This window comes from Dryobates pubescens, chromosome Z, assembly GCF_014839835.1.
Source record: "Dryobates pubescens isolate bDryPub1 chromosome Z, bDryPub1.pri, whole genome shotgun sequence".
Taxonomy (NCBI): domain Eukaryota; kingdom Metazoa; phylum Chordata; class Aves; order Piciformes; family Picidae; genus Dryobates; species Dryobates pubescens.
In genome coordinates, this window is record NC_071657.1 from 71,329,434 (window position 1) to 71,352,192 (window position 22,759).

Here is a 22,759-nt window from a genome sequence, read left to right on the forward strand (position 1 = left end):
CTGTCATAATTACAAGGCAAGCTGCACTTCAGCTGCTGTGGCAGCCCAGCATGCCGGCACCCCCAAGTGGCAGGCTTGCCTTTTCTTTTCTTTATTTTTCTTGGGGGAATAATCCAGTAATGCAGCCTCTTTATTTCCCCAATTAGGATGAATCTAAAGGGCCTAACTATGCTTGGTACTAGCAAGCCTTGTTCCACTGTGAGCCTGTGACTAGCAGCTGATTAGAATGACACAGAAATAGCTTCTTCAAAGCCAAGCATTGTTTATTCAGCCAAAAGTGGTGAAACAACCAAGAGGTTTTTATGTTTGGTTCTTACCTACAGTGCAATGCCCTTTTTGTTTTCAGATATTGAATAAGTTTTATTCAACAAAATCTGTCTCCCCACTTCAGAGTAGTCAGGCTGTTGCTGCAGCTTTTTTTTGCTGCTCCTCTCTGCCAAGATCCTCTTCACATGCTGGTTTCTTCTGCTTGTTCCCCTGTTTCAGGAAGGACCCTGGTGTGGGGATGCTGGGGGAGTACCCCTTCATCCAGTACCTTCACTCTAGCCCAGTCTTTTTTCTTAACACAGAGCAAAAAAAATACCTTGCTCCACCTCAGTGGTGTGAAGATTGCTCCAGGGTACAGACTGTTCTTTCCTCCCAACTTGAATATAGTATTGCTTGCATCTTGGTTTTCTTAATATGGATTTTCTGATCTGTATAAACCAAACGTTTACACAGATTAGCATGAGCTTTATTCGAGACTCTCTGTAATTGTACTATGGGCCTGCAGTTTTTCAGTGCTACATCACCAGATTTGTTATTGGGGTTGTGGTTGCAGCATGTCATAACACTCTCCACGTGCAGTGACCATTCCCCGACCTGATCTTTATTGTGAAGAAGCTGACCTGTTGTCCTTCATTGTTCTCTAAAGTTCAGAAATGGTGGATTTTGGCAATTTGTTGTATACACCTTTCTTAAGACAACTGTCTTACTTTACTGAGAGAAAAACTCACTAGTGACTCTGCTACCATATATAAGTATTGTATGTATATAGACATGATTTTCATACCAGAAAGTCCAGGACCCAATACATCTTGAAGGTTGTTCTTCCCTTATTGTCTTACATATTTGCAAAACTTACTTCCCACCACAAAGGCACATGGCTGAAATATGAACAAGATTGAACTGGAATGGCAGAATCCATTGCATGACAAGCTGATATTCTCATGTTTGTTATGAATTTTGGTGTTTGTATGCAATGTATAACTATTACAATATTATTTTCATATCTTGATATTTATCTGTAATGCAAAATTCTGCTTTCTGTCATGCGAATTCATGTGATATGCATCATGATCTGGAATTTAGTAATGAAGTAGCCTCAAGAGGTTCTAGATACTACTCCTTACTCATCTTCTTTTTTCTGCCATTCCTTTCATGAACAGAGGGCACAAAGACCACATTTAATTTTCCAAATTGTTTCCAGACTTTAAGATAATTTTGATGAACTTTAATCAGCTTCAATTCAATATCCAAAAATTAATTTTATTTATTTGTTAACAACTCAGGGTCATCTTTTTTTTTTTTTTTTCTGGCTTCTTCTCTCTAAATAATCAGCATTGTTTGCTAGGAATTTCTGATTAAAAGAATTACCAGATGAGGACCATGAAAACTATCCAAATCTGTGACACCCCATTCTTAGGCTGAGAATCTTTATTGATCTTCTGGAATGGAAGGGACACAGCAGGGAGACAGAGCAACTGCTGCCTTTCAAAGGGAAAACACAATATTATCAGTATCTTTGATGCTGGGCAAGAAGAAGATCAGGTTTGTGACCATCTGAAGAATCTTAAAGTGTTCAAGTCCATGGGACCCAATAGGATACACCTACAGGTGCTGAGGGAACTGGCAGAGGAGGTTGCTAAACTGCTCTTTGTTATATTCCAAAAGTCATGGCAATCCAGGGAAGTCCCTACTGACTGGAAAAGGGGAAACAAAACCCCGTGTTCAAAAAGGAGAAAAGGGATGACCCAGGGAACTATAGGCTAGACAGTCTCACCTCTGTGCCTGGTAAGATCATGGAGCAGATCCTCCTGGAGGCACTGCTGAGGCAGAAGAATAATGAAGTGGTGATTTGGCACAATCAACATGTCTTCACTGACGGCAAATCCTGCCTGACAAACCCGGTGGCCATCTATGACAAGGTCACAACATTAATAGATGAAGGCTGAGCATCTGACATCATTTACCTGGACCTGTGTGCCACACCACATCCTGGTTTCCAAGCTGGTACAGTATGGGTTTGATGGATGGACCATTCAGTGAATAAAGAAATGGCTTGATGGCCACACCCAAAGGATGGCTGTCAATGGGTCCATGTCCAAGTGGAGGCCAGTGACAAGTGGAGTCCCTCAGGGATCAGCCCTGAGACCAGTCTTGTTTAACATCTTTGTCAGTGACATGGACTGTGGCATTGAGTGCACCCTCAGCAGGTTCACTGACAACACCAAGCTGTGTGCTGCAGCAGACATACTGGAGTAAAGGGATACATCCAGAGGGACTTTGACAGACTGGAGAGGTGGGCCCATGACAACCTTTTGAGGTTCAATAAGACCAAAGGCGAGGTCCTACATCTGGATTGGGGCAATCCCAAGCACCAATAGAGACTGGGCAGGAACTGTCTTGAGAGCAGCCCTGAAGAAAAGGACATGGGGGTGCTGGTGGATGAGAAGCTCAACATGAGCCAGCAGTGTGTACTTGCAGCCCAGAAAGCTAATCACATCCTGGGCTGCATCAAGAGAAGCATAGCCAGCAGGTCAAGGGAGATGATTCTCCCCCTCTTCTCCACGCTGGTGTGACCCCACCTGGAGTACTGCATTCAATTCTGGAGCCCCTATTACAGGAAGGATCTGGAAGTGCTGGAACGTGTCCAGAGAAGGGCCACAAAGATGATCAGAGGGCTGGAGCATCTCTCCTATGAGGACAGACTCAAGGAGTTGGGGTTGTTCAGTCTGGAGACGAGAAGGCTCCGAGGAGACCTGATTGTGGCCTTCCAGTATCTGAAGAGGGACTACAAGAAAGCTGAGGAGGGACTTTTTAGGGTGTCAGGTAATGATAGGACTAGAGGGAATGGAACAAAACTAGAAATGGGTAGTTTCAGATTGGATGTTAGGAAGAAGTTCTTCCCCATGAGGGTGGTGAGACACTGGAACAGATTACCCAGGGAGGTGGTAGAAGCCCCATCCCTGGAGTTTTTAAAGCCAGGCTGGATGTGGCTCTGAGCAACCTGATCTTGTGTGAGGTGTCCCTGCCCGTGGCAGGGGGGTTGGAACTAGATGGTCCTTGAGGTCTCTTCCAACCTTACCTGTTCTATGATTCTATGAAGACCTATTCCACATCTGGTAATGTCCCCATTTTTGTCTTTATCTTTCTTTCATTAGTACCTTATTTTTCCTCATCTTTTGTCTTCATTATTTCCTGTCCTACCCCAGATGCTAAAATTAACCATTTGAAGCTTTGTAGTACTTTCAATAGAAAAAAAATTATAGCCATTAGACATGTAGGCAACCATAGCACTTGCCACAATTCCCTTTAGATAAAAGGCTATTGCTAAAGCAACAAAACTGATGAATCTTGAATGGATAAAATGAACACATAATTTCAGCATAAGAAACAGAATGATGGTTAATATTTAACAGTAGTGACACAAGGTCTAATACTTGTTGCACAAAAAGTGCTACAGTACCTGTGCTGCAGTAGTAAAGAAGTAAGAGTTTAGCCTTACTATTCTCCAACCTCTTGCCAATTTTAGAAGTAATCTGGTAAACCTAAATGTAACCTGTCAGTTATCCTATGACACCTTTAGGGTATCTTGGATACCAGCTTTGCTTAGATTAGCTTTATCACTGGCTCCCATCAAGGCACTGACCAGATTTGAGCCTTCTTAAAGTGAGAGATCAGGACAACCTCAAAGCCATTGGTGTACAGGCAGAGATTATAGTGCCATCTCTGTTATAATTAGAACTATAAAAGCCCACTGCTACATAAAGGCAGTAGAACTTTACATAATGTTTTCTAATAATACATTCTTTGCTCATCAGGCATTTGTCATATACCATTCACCATAGGCGTCTACTCTGATTCTGCAAGTCATTGGTGTATACTTGCCAGAGAGAAGAGAACAGGTATTATATCTGTCTATCACTGCCACCACACCACTGCCAGAATGACTCCTTTTGGTTGACACTGCCTCTTTAAAAAATGAAACAATTCATTCTTTCATCTCCTCCCTAACAGAGCCTGATCCATCACTTCTTGAGCATGCAAGGTTTCTGGTTATGTCAATTTTTTTTTTTATTGCACAAAGCATGGAAGATCCTGCTTCTCTCAAAACTTTCTGGTTCAAAAAGAGTGTCATGTAATACTGCATCACAGGGATGGGTTGAAGAAGTGGCTGTGAAAGACAGGGAAGCAAAATGTTTTTGTTTTTTTTTATTATTGTTTAGAAGAACTTTGCCTTTCCATCTTCTGGCATATCGTTTTGTTTTTTTTTTTTCCTTTTTGACTATTTATAGGAGTGAGGCAACAAAGTCAGTGCCATAACTAGGTCTGATTTTCTTTCTCTTATCTTGAAATAAGCCTTAACTTTATATAGAACACAGATACTTAAGATCTAGCCATGCATAGGCTAGATCTCTAAGTATGTTTTGAAGTGAATCCTATAATATGAAAGTGTAGCACACACAAGAACACAAAAGAAATTAAGTGTTCCTGCGTTTTGCTCTACATCTCTTTCTGCTCACCACTGAAATTGTGGAACAAAATGCTAATTGATTTCAGCTGAAATTACTCCCTGTCCACTTGTGAAATGAAGAAATTTAGGAATTTAGGTTTATGAGAACAGTGAATGCTGGCTCTTTTGGCAGCAGTAAGACATGTAGGAGACAAGTGCTAATGCATGTCTGTTCACTGCCTCTGAAACAGTTTGTCACCAATGCCATGTTGTTCCCTTACAGTCTTCACAGGAAGATTAGCAATGTTGATGTTTAGTAGAAAGGCAAAGATGCACTCCAGTAGTCACTCACAGCAGGCTGCACACGGTGAGTCTTCTGACGTGAGTGCAAACTGGTTTCTGCTCAAGATTCTGCACCAGCAGGTGATAATCACAGAATGTTAGGTGTTGGAAGGGACCTCCAGAGAAGATTGAGTCCAACCTCTCTGCCAAAGGAGGCTCACCTAGAGCAGGCTACAGATCCAAGTGGGTTTTGAAAGTCTCCAGACAAGGAGACTCCACATCTCTGAGCAGTTTGTTCCAGTGCTCCATTACCCTCACAGTCTTTACATGTCTTTACACCTCATGTTGAGGTGGAACTTCCACTGTTCCATTGTCCTATCACTGGGCACCATCAAAAAGAGTCTGGCACCTTGATCTTGACACCCACCCCTCAGATATTTATAGACATTGGTAAGATCCCCTCTCAGCATTCTCTTCTCAAGACTGAACATCCCCAGGTCTCTCAGTCTTTCTTTCTGGGAGAGATGTTCTAGTCTGACAGTCATCCTCAGAGGTCTCTGTTGGTCTCTTTCTAGCAAATCCCTGTCTCTTGAATTGGGGAGTCCAAAACTGACCACAGCATTCAAGGTGTGGTCTCACCAGGCCAGAGTAGAGGAAGAGGAGAACCTCTCTAGGCCTTCTGGACATGTTTTTCTTAATGCATTCCAGGGTTCCACTGGCCCTGTTGGCCACAAGGGCACATTGCTGTCCCATGGAGAGCTTGCTGTCGACTAGGACCCCAAGGTCTTTCTCCATGGAGTTGCTTTCCAGCAGGAAAAGCCCCAGATGGTGCCTGGAGTTATTCTTCCCCAGATGTAGGACTCTGCATTTGTCCTTATTGAACTCCATGAGGTTCCCCTTTGCCCAGCTCTCCAGCCTATTTCCTTGGATGGCAGCACAGCCTGATGAGCTGTCAGCCACCTCCCACAGTTTTGTATCATCAGTGAATTTGCTTATCCAGGTCATTGATGAAGATATTACACAAAACTGAACCCACTACTGATCCCTGGGGAGCACCACTGGCCACAGGCTTCCAACTGGACTCTGCATCACTGATCACAACTCTTTGAGCTCTATTGTTGAGCCAGTTTCCAATCCACCTCATGGTCCAATTCTCTATCTCACTTTTCTTGAGTTTACCTAAGAGGATGTTATGGAGATAGTATCAAAAGCCTTGCTGAAATCAAGATAGATAATATCCACTGCTCTCCCTTCATCTATCCATTTGGTCATGCCTTCATGGGATGCTATCAGCAAGATTTCCCTTTAGTGAATCCACGCTGGCTACTCAACTGTCTTTTCTTCTATGTGGTTAGAGATGGCCTCCAGAATGAAGCTGCTCCATTAGATTTTCATGGATGAAGGTGAGGCTGACTCGTCTGCAGCTGCCCAGGTCTTCCCTCTTGCCCTTTTTGAAGACGAGTGGAGCCAGAAGACTGGCTATTTCCCAGTCCTCAGGCACCTCCTCTGTTTCCCTTAATCTTTCAAAAATGGGGAGTAGTACAGCAACAACATCATCCAGGTCTCTCAGCACTCATGATGCATGTCATCAGGACTCAAGGATCTATGCATTTTCATCCCATCCAAGCAATCTCTAACCCAGTCCACACTCACCAGTGGAGAGCCTTCCTCCCTCCAATTTTGCTCTTCCCTCCAGTGTCTAGGATTCCTGAGGGGTGGTCTTAGCAGTGAAGACTGAGACAAAGGCATTCAGAAATTTCATTGTCTCCACATCACCTGTTACCACGCTTCCCACCTTACTTAACAATGGACCCACTTCTTCCCTATTTCTGTTATCAAGTGAGTGTGAGTTCCTCAGCCTAAGGACAGCAGTGGACAGCGATCACCCAGAGTGTCCATGACAGTGCTTAACCCCATGCTTTGTCACCTACATCAGTTTTTATAATGTCTTCATACCTGACAGTGAAGAGTAGTATTACAGGCATCTAGGATATTTGTTTCTGTGCCCTCCATGGCCTACATCCCACTTCCAGCTGCAAATTTTCTTACTTAAAATAATTGTGAGAAAGCCTGACTGAACAGAACACAGCTTCTTATGAAAGCAAGTTAATTCACACATCTGTACTTTTAGCTTGCCTTTTTTCTCCATTGGTGAATGATTCCTGTTTTCTCCATGTGCACATTGGCTGCCTTGCACTAGTGAAGATTATTCTTCCCTGCTTGTTTATCATCCCTTTTATGGTAAAGCTAAATCTTGATCTTTAATGAGAGTATACAGTTCCTATCAAACATTTAGACCATTCTAAATAGCTATTTAGAGAAAAGGGAAGATCATTTCTTTGATATTTCTATCACAGTTCACTTTGCCTTTCATCCCTCAATATTAGGATCTATTAGCTCCCTGAATCATTGCAGGAACATCTATGAAGTACAGTCCAGTAACCCAGGTTTGCAAAAGATGGCTTGATTCATTCTCATGCAGTATGTCCCTGCTCACTGCAGGAGGGTTGGACAGGATGACCTTTGAGGGCTCATTCCAACCTAATGCAGTCTGTGAACCTATGACTGCATGAATAAATGTTGCAGTCTTTGAAATGCATGTTTCCTGATGTTGCTATCACTTGATAGCCAAATTTATGCAAAATAGAGTGGTAGAAGAGAGCTGATAATGTTCCAAATACCATTTCTAAAGGCAAGTCTGAAGTTATGACCTTAAATCTGTAATGATCAAGGTGTTGTTTTGGGTTTGGATTTGTTTGTTTGTTGTCTTATTTTTTTTATTGCTACATAAATGCTGAAGTTGCAGTTTTACAAAGTTAAATGTCTTACACCAAGGTCTGCATCCTACTGTTATTTATATTAGAATTCCAAGGACAACACCAGAAATTATCTTGGTGAAAGAGCTTGTTTCACATACCTACCAAAGATATTTTCATCTTAGCAAGAGTGTGCTTTAACCATTTAAACTGTCATGCTGCTTTTCCCTACATGTGCTGCTGCAGATCATTCTAATAAGTAAGAAGAGCTTATGCCTTTTCTCTTTTTTGTTTGTGTGTGTGGGGTTTTTGTTTGTTTCATGTTTTTTTTAGTTTGTTGGGTTTTTTTTATTCTGATAGAGAAAAAATAAATATGGGACATAATTTTAAAAATTATTTTGTCTTAACTTTCAGCATTTGTATTGCACAGTTAGTTTTAACAACTCGTTCACACTGAATTTTGGAACCCAGGGGAGGAGCCATTAAATCACAATAAAGTATTTAATGGAGTTGTGCCATCTGTATTTCAGAGACTTAACTGCAAACTGAGCCAAAGATCTTGTGATTTCAAAATAGGAGAGTATTATTGGAGCCAGGAGACTTTTGACACCTGGTCTCTCAAGGTGCAATGCATTTCAAATCAACATTTCATACACTTAATATGTTTAAATTATGGGTTTTGTTTGCAACAAGCAGACAACTAACCAAAACTTTTTCTTTTGTCTTCTGATGAGCAAGCAGCCTGTCATAACATTTTGTAAATCATTCAGGTTGGAATCTGACAATGTGAGAGATTTTAAGAACACTTTCACGCCACTGCAGTGAACTGACAAAGCCACCCTGTCTCAACATATGACAACTTTTCCCTGTCATATAAAATTATGTTTAAGTATTTATGGATTTATGGTTGGTTTGGGTGGGGTTTTCTGGGTTGTTGGTTTGCTTGTTTCCAATGCATTTTTCTTTGGTTGGCTTTGTTTCTTTTTTTCCCCTTGAGGTAAAACCTAGAGATATCTATTAGAAATTTATTTGTATCACTAAAAAAACCAAACAACAAACACCAAAACACACAAAACCAAACCAAACCACCACCACCAACAACAAAGCCAAACAAAAAACTATGCTGGGTCCAGTTACATTTCAGAAAGGTAATATATTTCATGACCAGTAGAATCTTTTTCTATAAGATGGAAAAGGGCATACTCATCCAAAGCAGACATATGATGCTCTTTTCTTTTTAGATTGTTAGTGACACAGCAGACAGAAAAACTTCTCTGACACAAGATGCTGAGATTCCTACCCACACTCTGATTCCGGCAGTGCAGCTCCTTCATCTGGCTTTATGGTATATCAATTAAATATCTTGGCTGTTTCCTTCTGCTCAGGGACTACAGTTTTCAAATGAGTAGTCTGTTTCTCATGATAATTTTGAGAAATCTTCATTTTGTCTCCTTTGGATTTATCCCTATTGACAGTCAAAACATATTTTTCAAATAGCTGTTGTAAAGGCTGGGGTTTGAGGTTGCACCACCTTAGAAACCCTGCCAAGGTCTTGCAGCCAAAGCTCCTTCCCTAGAGGTTCCTAATTTACAGTTCCACCTAAACCCACAAAATACTGGAGAGAAACAAAGTGAATGGGGAAAAGAATAAGGAAAAAATTTGTTTTATGATAAAATGAGATCTATCCAGGCAACTATTTTTCTATTTGTGGTATTAACTATATTGTATACAGATATTGGGATAGGAATAATTTGAAGATGATTTGAGTTATCTGAGCTAGGAGCTCCTTCAGCCTTCAGACTGACATCTGTACCCTAAGGGGAACCTTTTTAGGATTGTGCAGGTCCCGGAGCACCACCAACATAATTTGCTTTGAGCTCAAAATCAGGATGTGCCTCCTGGGATCAGGAGCTTGCTACAATGCTGGTTTACCTCACTAACTGTCAATTTTAATATCAGTAATAGTGTGAACAGTAATAGTACTAACAGTGATAGCAACAGTAATAGTAGTAGTAGTTGTTGTTGCTATTGTTATAGTTGTTGTTGTAGTGAGGCAGAGGTTGGTCTCTTCTCCCAGGCAACCAGTACCAGAACAAGAGGACACAGTCTCAGGCTGTGTCAGGGGAGGTTTAGGCTGGAGGTTAGGAGGAAGTTTTACACAGAGAGAGTGATGGCCCATTGAAATGGGCTGCCCGAGGAGGTGGTGGGGTCGCTGTCACTGGGGGTGTTCAGGGCGAGGCTTGACAGGATGCTTGGTTCCATGGTTTAGTTGATTAGGTGGTGTTGGATGATAGGCTGGACATGATGATCTTGAAGGTCTCTTCCAACCTGGTTTATTCTATTCTGTTCTATTCTATTCTATTCTATTCTATTCTATTCTATTCTATTCTATTCTATTCTATTCTATTCTATTCTATTCTAGTAGTAGTAGTAGTAGTAGTAGTAGTAGTAGTAGTAGTAGTAAAATAAAAAATACATTCAGAAAGACAAAAATATATTTAAGTATAGGCACGCAGAACAGACATTTATGTAATCTCTGGATGGATGTCCTGGCCATATTACACAACAGAATTTGTAATGTATTATGACTACATGTTTCTAATATCATTGATAAAACTTAATGATATTAAAATATTTCACACATATGTTTCTTTTCTCCAACGTTTTTACATATGTCCCTCTGCTTATTCCTTTTAGATATCCTGAAGGACTAATTTTAGTGCTGGTTTTGTCACATCAAAAGCTTTGTTTAATATTTATAATTGGGAGTTTTGTCCCCTAAGAAGAATACTTTGAAGGGTAATTTCCATCCTTCACTTTAGTCATTCTGGGAAAGCTTCCTGCTGAAGAGCTTTCCTTAGACAAGGACATGAAAGTGAAGAGTATGATAAAGGATTAATCTGTTTGTATTTATTTTTAAATATGGTACTCAAGAATTAGAATTTACAGAAAGGTAGTTTTCTTTCAAGTCCTTTGGCTCTAGTCAGCTAAACAGGGAAGATTAATTGCTGCTACAAAATTCAATTATAAAATATGGATAGATATACTATGGAAGCATATTATTTGTCGAGATATTTTTAAATATAAGTAGTGAAATATTTCATTATCTTGCAAATTAAGGTGCATCTTAGAAATGTTGTATATCCATTCACCAGAGATACCATGGTGACTAATCTCAAAAGTAAGGTTTTGTAACTTCAGTAATCAAATAGCAAATAGTGGGCTACTGCAGTCACAGAGAAGTAGAATGTCCAATCTCAAAATCTCTGTTTGTGTGATGGGGGAAGGAGAATAAAAAATGCAGAAGCTGATAAGAGCAGCCAGAGACACAATTCACAAACACATTTTGATGATTAACCTTTGACAAATTGATGATTAGAATCCAGCATTTCAACCATATATATGCCATGCAGGTAGAAATGGCCCACTTACAGGGTTTTTTTGAGGAGGAGGGGGAGGAAAACCAACTTTTCCAGCCAGGCAAGCTTTAAATTCACTTTTACAGACCTTAGATTAATAGAAGAATATTGTATCTGAAATACAAAAAGATTATGACCTTCGAGCCTGAAGAAAAGTCACATTCTATTAGATGGACAGAGAAGAGTTGTACTTCTGTGCCAAAGTGTTATTTGTTGATTCATAAGTTGTTCCTGCTTCTGGCAACTAAAGCCCCTAGAGATCAAAGGAGTGGCCCAACCACTCCTTTAGAGAGAGGAGTTTCTTTCATCCTGTTCATTTGTTTCTGCAGATGTTCTTTTGTTGTAAAGTTGAAAAAAAAATACATTCTTTATATTGGGGCACAATGAAACAAATCCTCATCAGAGATAATAAAAGTTACACCTGTACTTGATCTACTGGAGCCTCCCAAGGCTGACCTGCCACACTGTGAATTGCACAAGAGAAATCCGACTGTGTCCTCTTGTTCTGGTGCTGGTTGCCTGGGAGAAGAGACCAACCTCCACCTGTCTGCAACCTCCCTTCAGGTAGTTGTAGACAGCAATAAGGTCTCCCCTGAGTCTCCTCTTCTCCAGGCTAAGCAAGCACCAGAACAAGGGGACTCAGTCTCAGGCTGTGCCAGGGGAAGTTTAGGCTGGAGGTGAGGAGAAAGTTCTTCACAGAGAGAGTCGTTCGCCATTGAAATGTGCTGCCCAGGGAGGTGGTGGAATCACCATCCCTGGAGGTGTTCAAAAGGGGATTGGATGTGGCACTTGGTGCCATGGTTTAGTCATGAGGTCTGTGGTGACAGGTTGGACTTGATGATCTTTGAGGTCTCTTCCAGCCTTGGTGATTCTGTGATTCTGTGATTCTGAAATGTTAGGAAGATTAGTTGCCGAAGAGACATTTTTGTTTCTCCCTGGGCAGGGACATTCATAATTTAGACAGGAGTTACTCACACTGATGAAAACAGAAGGACCAGAGGTTCTTCTTATTTGGAAAACCACAGGAAGTAATCAGAAATATTACCAAAGACTGAGAAAAATAAATAGAGGAGATAAAGTAATCCAAAAGAGGACAAAATACTGTGTTGTGGAGGAGAAATATTTGTAAATTATTTGAAGAGTGTGACCTGGTGGTAATGTGCCTTTACTTCAATGTGGAGAGCAGCGATCATCATGGTTGGACTGTCCTAGAGACAGTGCAGTAGATTTTGACAAAATAAATGAAGAGACTCCACAACATATGTAGAGAACTAGGTTTAATTAGCTCTACTGCTTTCAGAGAAATTATTTTTTTATTGCTATTTAATACAGATGTTATGGAAATGTAAATGCAGTGCATTTTATAAATGGGGGGTTTTTGGTTGTAGACAAGACAGAATAAATGTTTCTCTCTGGCTTTTATCTGCATTAACAAGGCATGCTATCCATGAAAAAATGTTAACACTTTGATCACTTATGAGAAATATACATTTAGCCTGAAATTTAAATATTAAAACTATTACACATAAACTATTACACGTAAAGTTGGTGATATACTCTCTAATAAAAACAGTTACAGGAAGGCCAAGGGATCAGGCCCAGCCCACAGGGATTTAGGGTGGGTAGGTCCTGCCTGACCAACTTGATCTCCGTCTATGATCAGGTGACCGTCTGTTGGACATGGGGCAAGCTGTGGATGTGGTCTACCTGGACTTCAGCAAAGGCCTTGATACCGTCCCCCACAGCACACTCCTGGCCAATCTGTCAGCCCGTGGCTAGGACAGCAGCACTTTGTGCTGGGTTAGGAACTGGCTGGAGTGGTGGTGTGTGGTGGGTTAACGCCCATTCTGAAAACAGGGTGGAGGGCTTGTGAGTGCTTTGCCCTCCCTGCAGGGCATTTTCCCCCTGGGAAACTGAGTCTGTTCCACCCCCCCCACCCCCCCCGCCCAGCTAGGGTATAAAAGGGAGATCATTGGAGTCATTAGCTCTCCTTTTTGGCTCCTGCCTCTCCTGGACAAGAGCTACTGCAGCTGCTTTCCTGCTCCTCTGCCACGTGCTTGGGCTTGATCTTTCTCCCTGTTGCCTCTGCGCCTCTTCAGAGAGAGATTGGTTTTGTGTTCTTTTTTTTTTTTCTTTCCCACTCCCATGCATCCTTGTTCCTTGCCCTTGTGAACCTTATCTGTTATTGTTATATATATATATATAAAACTATATATATATAGTTTAAAGAAAACTCTTTACCTCTCTACTTCCAAGCCAACTCCAAGTTATTGTTTGGTGGATTTCCTCCTTCCCTTTCCCTTTCCCTTTCCCTTTCCCTTTCCCTTTCCCTTTCCATTTTTTTTTTTCCTCTCTGTTGGGAGGGGGGATTGGGGAGTGGAGGAGAGATTATGAGCATTGCCCTTGAGCTCTTAACTCCCAGTTAAGGCTCAAACCACCATATGGTGAATGGTGCCACCTCCAGCTGGCAGACAGTCACTAGTCCTGTCCCCCAGGGATCAGTGTTGGGCTCCATAGAATAGAATACATAGAATAAACCAGGTTGGAAGAGACCTTCAAGATCATCGCGTCCAACCCATCAACCAATCCAACACCACCTAAACAACTAACCCATGGCACCAAGCCATCTTGCTTAATATCTTCATTGATGATCTGGATGAGGGGATTGAGTCCATCATCAGTTAATTTGCAGATGACACCACATTGGGGGCAGGAGTTGATCTGTTAGAGGGTACAAGATCTCTGCAGAGGGATCTTGCCAGGCTGAACAGATGGGCAGAGTCCAAGGGCATGAGATTTAACACATCTAAGGTGGGGGTTGGTTTCTTCTCCCAGACAACCAGCACCAGAACAAGAGGACATAGTCTCAAGCTGTGCCAGGGGAGGTTTAGGCTGGATGTTAGGAAGAAGTTCTTCAAAGAAGGAGTGATTTGCCATTGGAATGGGCTGCCCAGGGAGGTGGTGGAGTCACCATCACTGGCGGTGTTTAGAAAGTGACTGGATGGGGTGCTTGGTGCCATGGTTTAGTTGATTAGGTAGTGTTGGATGATAGGTTGGACTTGATGATCTCAAAGGTCTTTTCCAACCTGGTTAATTCTATTCTATTTTAACAACACAGATGACAGGAGTTTACTGTAGTACACAATTATCATTCTAGCTGAACTTTAAATGCTTTTTGTACTCAGTTTGTAGCTTGGTTTTTGGTTTTATCACTTCTCTTTTCCACCCACTTAAAAAAGTTACCCATTGAGCTCATTATTTTAAGATGACATCTCCTCTTTATATGTTTTTGTTTGACTCAGAACTGCTTTTCTAAAGGGTGAAAAAGGAAGCTTTAGTATGAACTACTTTCTTATGAACTGAGGATCAGTTCCTGTACCTTGTTTTCACTATAGAAATCAGATTAATTTTCACAATCTGGAACTTCCTGAATAAGAACATAAGGCCATCATTCCTCAGGATTTTCAAATATATCCATTATTACACCAAAAAACGTCAGTACAAAGAGCAGTGTGATTTACAATACATTTGTAATGCTTTGCAACATTTAAGGCAGAATTCCAAGCAAACAAGCAAAGGTAAGAATTTGCTTAACAGCACCACCAGTTAGTGAGTTGGAGTCATGCGGACATTCATGACTAAGATTTTGAACATCTTTCAAAACAAACAATATACACAAGTGGTAATTACTGTACTTGTTGTCTGGGAAAACCAGTTTTCTCTCATCTTTAATATCTTTGATATATTTGACAGTCTCTTCAATATAGTTGATTTTAAAATTGAAGTGTTTGGTTTAGTTGGTCAGTTTTTAAACTGCAAGGATATTAACAACATCTTTAATATACTTGCCAGTACTGAAATTTAAAAATACTTGCAGTTGATTGCAAGAAAGAGATATGTGTTATTACAAATAATCAAGCAAATCAAATCTCAAAATGAGAGATGGATATTTGAGTAACAAGATATCAAAATTCCTTCCTGGAGTTTAAGCACAGGTGGTTATTTTTCATAGTATGCCATGGAATTTAGCTAGCATAATGGCAAACAAAAACCTGATTTTACTTGAGTAATATACAGTACTTGGATAAGTTAGGAGAGCAGTTTTTCTTACAGTCCTACCCTAATGTAAAGCCTACCCTGATGAGAGATTGTGTATTTGCTAGCACCTGTGATTTGCCGGCCTTTTATCTCTGCTGTTCTTTGAAAGGTAGGCTAATTTACTGACTGAATGATCGATAGTTGATCAATAGCTTCCCTTAACATGTCTTTATCTTGTCATCTGTTTAATATCTTCATCAGTGTCACAGAGAGTGGGACTGAGTGCATCCTCAGCAAGCTGAGTGCTGTATATGACATGCCTAAAGGACAGGTTGTCATCTATAGGGACCTGGGCAAACTTGAGAAGGGGTCACATGTGAACCTCATGAGGTTCAACCAGACCAAGTGCAAGGTTCTGCACCTGGGTCAGGACAATTCTCAGTATCAATATAAGCTGGAGGATGAAGGGATTTTTATCAGCCCTGTGAAGAATGACTTGGAAGTATGTGTGGGTGAAAAGCTGGACATGAGATAGCAATGTACACTTGAAGCCTAGAGGTCCAATCACATCCTAGAAGAGGAAGCATGGCCAGCAAGTCAAGGAAGGGGATTCTTCCCATCTGTTCTGATGAGACCTCACCTGGAGTACTGCATCTGGGGTTCTCAGTTAAAGAAAGACATTAACCTGTTGAAACAGGTCTAGAAGAGAGCCAAAACAATTATCAGAGGGCTGGATCAGCTCTCTTACTAGGATAGGCTGAGAGATTTGGGGTTATCCATCCTGGAGAAGAGAAGGCTCCATAGAAACTTCAGTATTTGAGGGGGCTGGTAAGAAAGATGGAAACACGCTTTTTAGCAAGACCTCCTGCAACTGGACAAGGGTTAATGATTTGAAACTAAAAGAGGGTAGGTTTAGACTAGATGCATGGAATAATTTTATTACAGCAGGAGCTGTGAAACATTGTCCCAGGTTGCCCAGAGAGATGGTAGAAGTCCCATCCACAGAAACACTGAAGGTCAGGTTGGACAGGTCCCTGAGAAATCTGGTCAAGTTGAAGGTGTCCCTGCTCACTGCAGGAGGGTTGAACTAGGTGACTTTTAAATGTCTCTTCCAGCCTAAAGCATTCTATGATTGTATTTCTTAATCCACATACAAATGAATGTAACACATGGTGTTAAAATAAGTGTGCAGAGGACTCAATCAAATTAAAACCCAATAAAAGCAAACTGAATGAAGGAAACCATATTTCATTAACAACAGACAAGGCTGAGGATGTTTATGACATAACATATGCAAAAGATAGGCATTCCTCAACATCTGCTATAAGACCATGTAGCACTATGAAATTTTATTTATTTGTTTTAAATGCTAATTATCAGTTGCAAAACAATGCCCTTAGGTTTGCATTTATTCTCCCTTATTTTGTATGGTCAGTTTCTTTCATTTTTCCATGAAGCCATTACAGACAGGAATTAAATTTACAGGAAAATGAGAATAAGAAAAACTGTTCAATAAAAACTGAATTATTCAGAAGAGGGAGGGTCACTGCATGATACATTGATCAACTGATAAAGCTTTCAACATCAAATGAATAGTTTGTACAACTCTCACTTAATAAATTCTCAGTTCTGCTGCATTCCAGTATGTCACCGGTTTCCAATCTATACACAATAACTATTTGTCCTTTAAATGTGTTGTCTACGAAAATTATTAGAAATAAAATGTCCTTCCACAACCATCCACAAAAATCCAACTCAATCAAATCTAATTGCTGATGCAACAATTTTTGTAGTCCACCTCATGGGTATTTTACTACAGCTGAAGTAGCAATTGCTTCACGTTTCTGATGTTTTATTAAGAAGAAGAAAAAGTAGAAAAGGCACAACTTAACACAAACGCAACTTTCTCCTTGTGTACTTTCAATTTGGGATTTATTTGCCTGCTTGTTTGTTTCTTGAATGTTGCTGAGAGCAACTTACATTGATCAAATTTCCTCAGTTTCTTGCACAGAAAGAGAGAATGCACAGTAGCGTCTCTTGGAGCAAATGAAGACCTAATTGTTCCTCATTTGCTGTGGCTATTCTACTCATGAGTGAAAACATAACTGAGAAATGCAGTCATTCTTTCCAGAAAGATGAAACATCACATTGTAATTTGTTTGTGCTGTATAGTTCTCATAAATGCTATTAAGAGGATGAAATTGTTTTTAAGAAAACAAGCACTGCTATTTTTTCAGCTTTTAGATGTGTGAAAAGTCTTGAAACAGGAAGAAAACAAGTTGCTGTTAAGTGTCTGGAAATAATCTGTGATCTCCATCTACCCTACAAGACCTTTTCCGTGTATCTAGTATGATGTGTTTGGAATTGTTATATTGAAGTATAGCAGACTTCCATAATACCTGAAATGCTGAGGCACACAGGTGCCAGCTGCTTGGAAGCCATTGCAGGAGGGACAATAAAGGCATTCCAGTCTGCAGGACTCTTAGATTCCCCTGCAGACTCTTAGACATATCTCTGAATTAAAACCAATAGGAAGGAAAATTTTAGATTTCCCCCCCCAGATGTACTTTTTAATGAAAACATCTCTTAAATGGAAATAATTTTGATAGTCCTAGTAAGTGCTATATTTTTTCAGTTATTATGCTCATTGCTTGTTGTGTGCTTTGAGGGCATTGGTTGGGTTTGGTTTTGTTTGTTTGTATATTTGTTTTTTAAGTCAGGATTGCCTCTTCATAGACGTTTTACAGAAGCTCAGGAACTGAGCTTCCTGTCTCAGTCTTTCCCCATTATGCTTCCATGATATCACCATATAATTTCCTCCATGTGTCCAGCAGGTCTAGGGAAGTTCTTCTACCTCTCTACTCTGCCCTGGTGAGAGCACACCTGGAATACTGCATCCAGTTTTGGGTTCCCCAGTTCAAGAAAGACAGAGACCTGCTGGAGTGAATCCCATGGAGAGCCACGAGGATGATTAGAGCACTTGATCATCTCCTCTATGAAGAGAGACTGAGATCACCGGGGCTGTTTAGTCTTGAGAAGACTGAGAGGGGATCTCTTCAATGTGTATAAATAACTGAGTGGTGGGTGTCAAGTGGAGAGGGCCAAGCTGTTTTCACTGGTGTGCAGTAATAAGACAAGGAACAACAGGTTCAAACTTGTACATAGAAGATTTCAACTCAACATGAGGAAAAACTTTACGGTGAGGGTTAGAACAGGCTGCTCAGGGAGGTCGTGGAGTCTCCTCTGAAGACATTCAAAACCCACCTGGATGCATTCCTGTGTGAAGTACCCTAAGTGATCCTGCTTTGGCAGTGGGGTTGGACTGGGTGATCTCTTGAGCTCCCTTCCAACTTCTAATGTACTGTGATACTGTGAAATTGTGATACTGTGATACTGGGAGGTTTGGCTGTGTGGCCATTCAGTGAGACTTGGACAGACTGAGAGCTGGGCAGAGAGGAACCTAATGAGGTTCAACAAGGACAAGTGCAGAGTCCTGCACTTGGAAGGACCCAGAATATTGCATCCAGTTCTGGGCACCTCAGTTCAAGAGGGACAAAAATCTACTCATGAGGGTTGATTAAGGGACTGGAGCACTGCCTTATGTGGAAAGACTGGGGGACCTGGGCCTTTTTAGACAGGAGAGGAGAAAACTGAGGGGAGATCTAGAACAGAATAGAATAGAATAAACCAGGTTAGAAGAGACCTTCAAGATCATAGCATCCAACTCATCAACCAATTCAACCCACCTAAACAACTAACCCATGGCACCAAGCACCCCATCAAGTCTCCTCCTGAAAACCTCCAATGACGGTGACTCCACCACCTCCCCGGGCAGTCCATTCCAATGGGCAATCACTCTCTCTGTTTAGAACTTCTTCCTCACATCCAACCTAAACCTCCCCTGGTGCAGCCTGAGACTGTGTCCTCTTGTTCTGGTACTGGCTGCCTGGGAGAAGAGACCATCATCCGTCTGTCTACAACCTCCCTTCAGGTAGTCGTAGAGAGTAATAAGGTCACCCCTGAGTCTCCTCTTCTGCAGGCTAAGCAACCCCAGCTCCCTCAGTCTCTCCTCATAGGGCTTGTGTTCCAAACCCCTCACCAACTTTGTTGCCCTTCTCTGGACATGCTCCAGCAAGTCAACAGCCTTCCTAAACTGAGGGGCCCAGAACTGGACACAGGACTCAAGGTGCGGCCTAACCAGTGCAGTGTGCAGGGGCAGAATGACCTCCCTGCTCCTGCTGGCCACACTGTTCCTGATGCAGGCCAGGATGCCATTGGCCCTCTTGGCTGCCTGGGCTCACTGCAGGCTCATGTTCAGTCTACCACTGACCAGTACCCCCAGGTCCCTCTCCACCTGGCTGCTCTCCAGCCACTCTGACCCCAGCCTGTAGCTCTGCATGGGGTTGTTGTGGCCAATGTGCAGAACCTGGCACTTGGATGTGTTCAGTCTCATGCCCTTGGACTCTGCCCATCTGTCCAGCCTGTCGAGGTCCCTCTGCAGAGCCTCTCTACCCTCCAGTAGATCAACTCCTGCCCCCAGCTTGGTGTTGTCAGCAAATTTACTGATGATGGACTCAATGTCCTCATCCAGATCATCAATAAAGATGTTAAAGAGCATGGGGCCCAGCACTGATCCTTGGGGCACACCACTAGTGACTGGCCACCAGCTGGATGTGGCACCATTCACCACCACTCTCTGGGCTCGGCCCTCCAGCCATTTCCTAACCCATCGCAGTGTGCTCCCATCCAAGCCATGGGATGGCAGCTTGGCCAGGAGTTTGCTATGGGGAACGGTGTCAAAGGCCTTGCTGAGGTCCAGGTAGGCCACATTGACGGGCCTTCCCACACCCACCAGGCAGGTCACCTGATCATAGAAGGAGATCAGGTTGGTCAGGCAGGACCTGCCCTTCCTAAATCCATGCTGGCTGGGTCTGATCCCTTGGCCATCCTGGAAGTGCTGTGTGATTGCACTCAGGATGACCTGTTCCATAATCTTGCCTGGCTTTGAGGTCAGGCTGACAGGCCTATAATTCCCTGGTTCATCCAACCGGCCCTTCTTGTGGATGGGCACCATGTTGGCCAGCTTCCAGTCTTCTGGGACCTCTAATAAATCTAATAAATGTATGAGGGCTGGTTGTCAGAAGGGAAGGGAAAGCCTCTCCTCACTTGTGCCCTGCGATAGGCCAAGAGGCAGTGGACATAAACTACATCACAGGAAGTTCCACCTCAACTGCAAGGGTCACAGAGCACTGAAACAGGTTTCCCAGAGAGGTTGTGGAGTCTCCATCACTGGAGACTTTCCATACCTGTCTGCATGTGTCTGCATGTGACCTGCACTAGATTAGATGGTTCTGCTCTGGCAGGGTGTTGGACTCAAAGATCTCCAGAGGTCACTTCCTACCCCTAACATCCTGTGATTAACTTCTTTAGAGACCTACCTTCAAAAACCATAGACCACTTTCAGATAAAAATGTACCTGACCCTCTTTCAAGGCAAGTATTTAGGTAACATTTTATGTAGCTAGGTAAATATTTGATCTCCATTTTCAGTTCTGTTCAATTATATATATTTTATTTTTTTTCAGGCTTGAAATATACTATAATTGCCTTGTAGGCCACAAAAGTGGAAGTGTTGCATCTGGGTCGAGGCAATCCCACGCACAAATACAGGCTGGGCAGTGACTGGCTGGAAAGCAGCCCTGAGGAGAGAGACTTGGGGGTGCTGGTGGACGAGAAGCTCAACATGAGCTCCCAATGTGCACTTGTAGCCCAGAAAGCCAATCAGATCCTGGGCTGTATCAAGAGAAGTGTGGTCAGCAGGTCAAGGAAGGTGATTCTCCCCCTCTACTCAGCTCTGCTGAGACCCTACCCGGAGTACTGCATCCAGTTCTGGAGCCCCTATGACAAGAGGGATATGGAGGTGCTGGAATGTGTCCAGAGAAGGGCCATGAGGATGATCAGAGGGCTGGAGCACCTCTTCTGTGAGGACAGACTGAAGGAGTTGGAGCTGTTCAGTCTGGAGAAGAGAAGGCTCCAAGGTGACCTAATTGTGGCCTTCCAGTATCTGAAGGGGGCCTACAAGAAGGCTGGGGAGGGACTTCTCAGGATCTCAGGTCGTGATAGGACTAGGGGGAATGGAATGAAGCTGGAGGTGGGGAGATTCAGGCTGGACATGAGGAAGAAGTTCTTCACCATGAGAGTGGTGAAGCCCTGGAATGGGTTGTCCAGGGAGGTGGTTGAGGCCCCATCCCTGGAGGTGTTTAAGCCCAGGCTGGATGAGGCTCTGGCAAGCATGATCTAGTGTGGGGTGTCCCTGCCCATGGCAGGGGGGTTGGAACTAGATGATCCTTATGGTCCCTTCCAACCCTGACTGATACTATGATAATGTTAAAAATCACACTGCCTCTTCCTTCTGCCTGCTTGACATTCTGACAGTGTCTTCCATGATGCAAATTAAGAGACTGCTCCTTTCTCATACCTGACAAACTGTCATGGCTGCATACATGGGAGACAAGTATACTAATGCTGCATTTCCTGCATAGCTATATATGCATCATCCTCTGATCCCTCGGAAGGTCTGGAAATGCTGCACTTCAAAGTAATCTGCATAAAGTTGTTTTTTTTTTTCCATCTACTCATCATGAGAATCTGTCTCTAAAAGAGGTGATTTACAAGAAGATGGCGGTAATTGTAGAAGATTAGTTCATTCAGTGTTTAGGAAACAAACTGGAGACTAATGTCACTAGTTCTGAGTTTCTGTGAGGTGTTTAGTGACTTACCATGCACATAATGGAACAGTCAGCACTGCTTAGATGCATGCTAAAATGAAGCCATGAACTACCTGGACTACCTGAAGCAGCACTCAAAGTCATGCTGCTACAGAGAACCAATACATACCCTCCTGATGTCATGCAGTAAGATATGACATATCCCACAGGCTTTCTAGGAGCATCACTTAACCACATGGCATAGACAATAAATGTCACCTCCACATGCTGCTTTTCACACTGTGGTCACTGGAGGCTATTATGATGGAAATGTCCTCTTTATAGTAAAGTGCAGAAGTACAAAATAAAGGTCAGAAAGACCAGTGTGCTATAGTATGTTCTCTATCACCCTGATATGGACAAAATAAATGCATCCTCTGTTGCCTACTCTTTGCTATAAGTGGGGATGATATTGATTCCTGACCAGGCAAAAAGAGTTTTGCAGTGTAATAGATACATAGGAGACTCTCAGAAGCTACATTAAGAGAAACATAGAAGTATTTTCTCACACGTATTTATTGCAAGATTATTAGGAGAACTGTGGCAATGCAGGAAGAGGAAAAATATTGCAGGTATTGTCAAATACTGACCTTAAAGTATCATCTAGCTTGTCACATTAAAAGGATATATTTCTGTTCAGTGAGAAATTAAGTAATGGTAATCCTCAGCTAGTGGCTTCTTTGAAATAGGCTTAACATGTTAGGTTGAATTTAAGAGGAAACTCATCAGCCTTTGAATTTAGGATGAAACTCAGGAAGCTTTTCCTGTTGCTAGCACATAGATG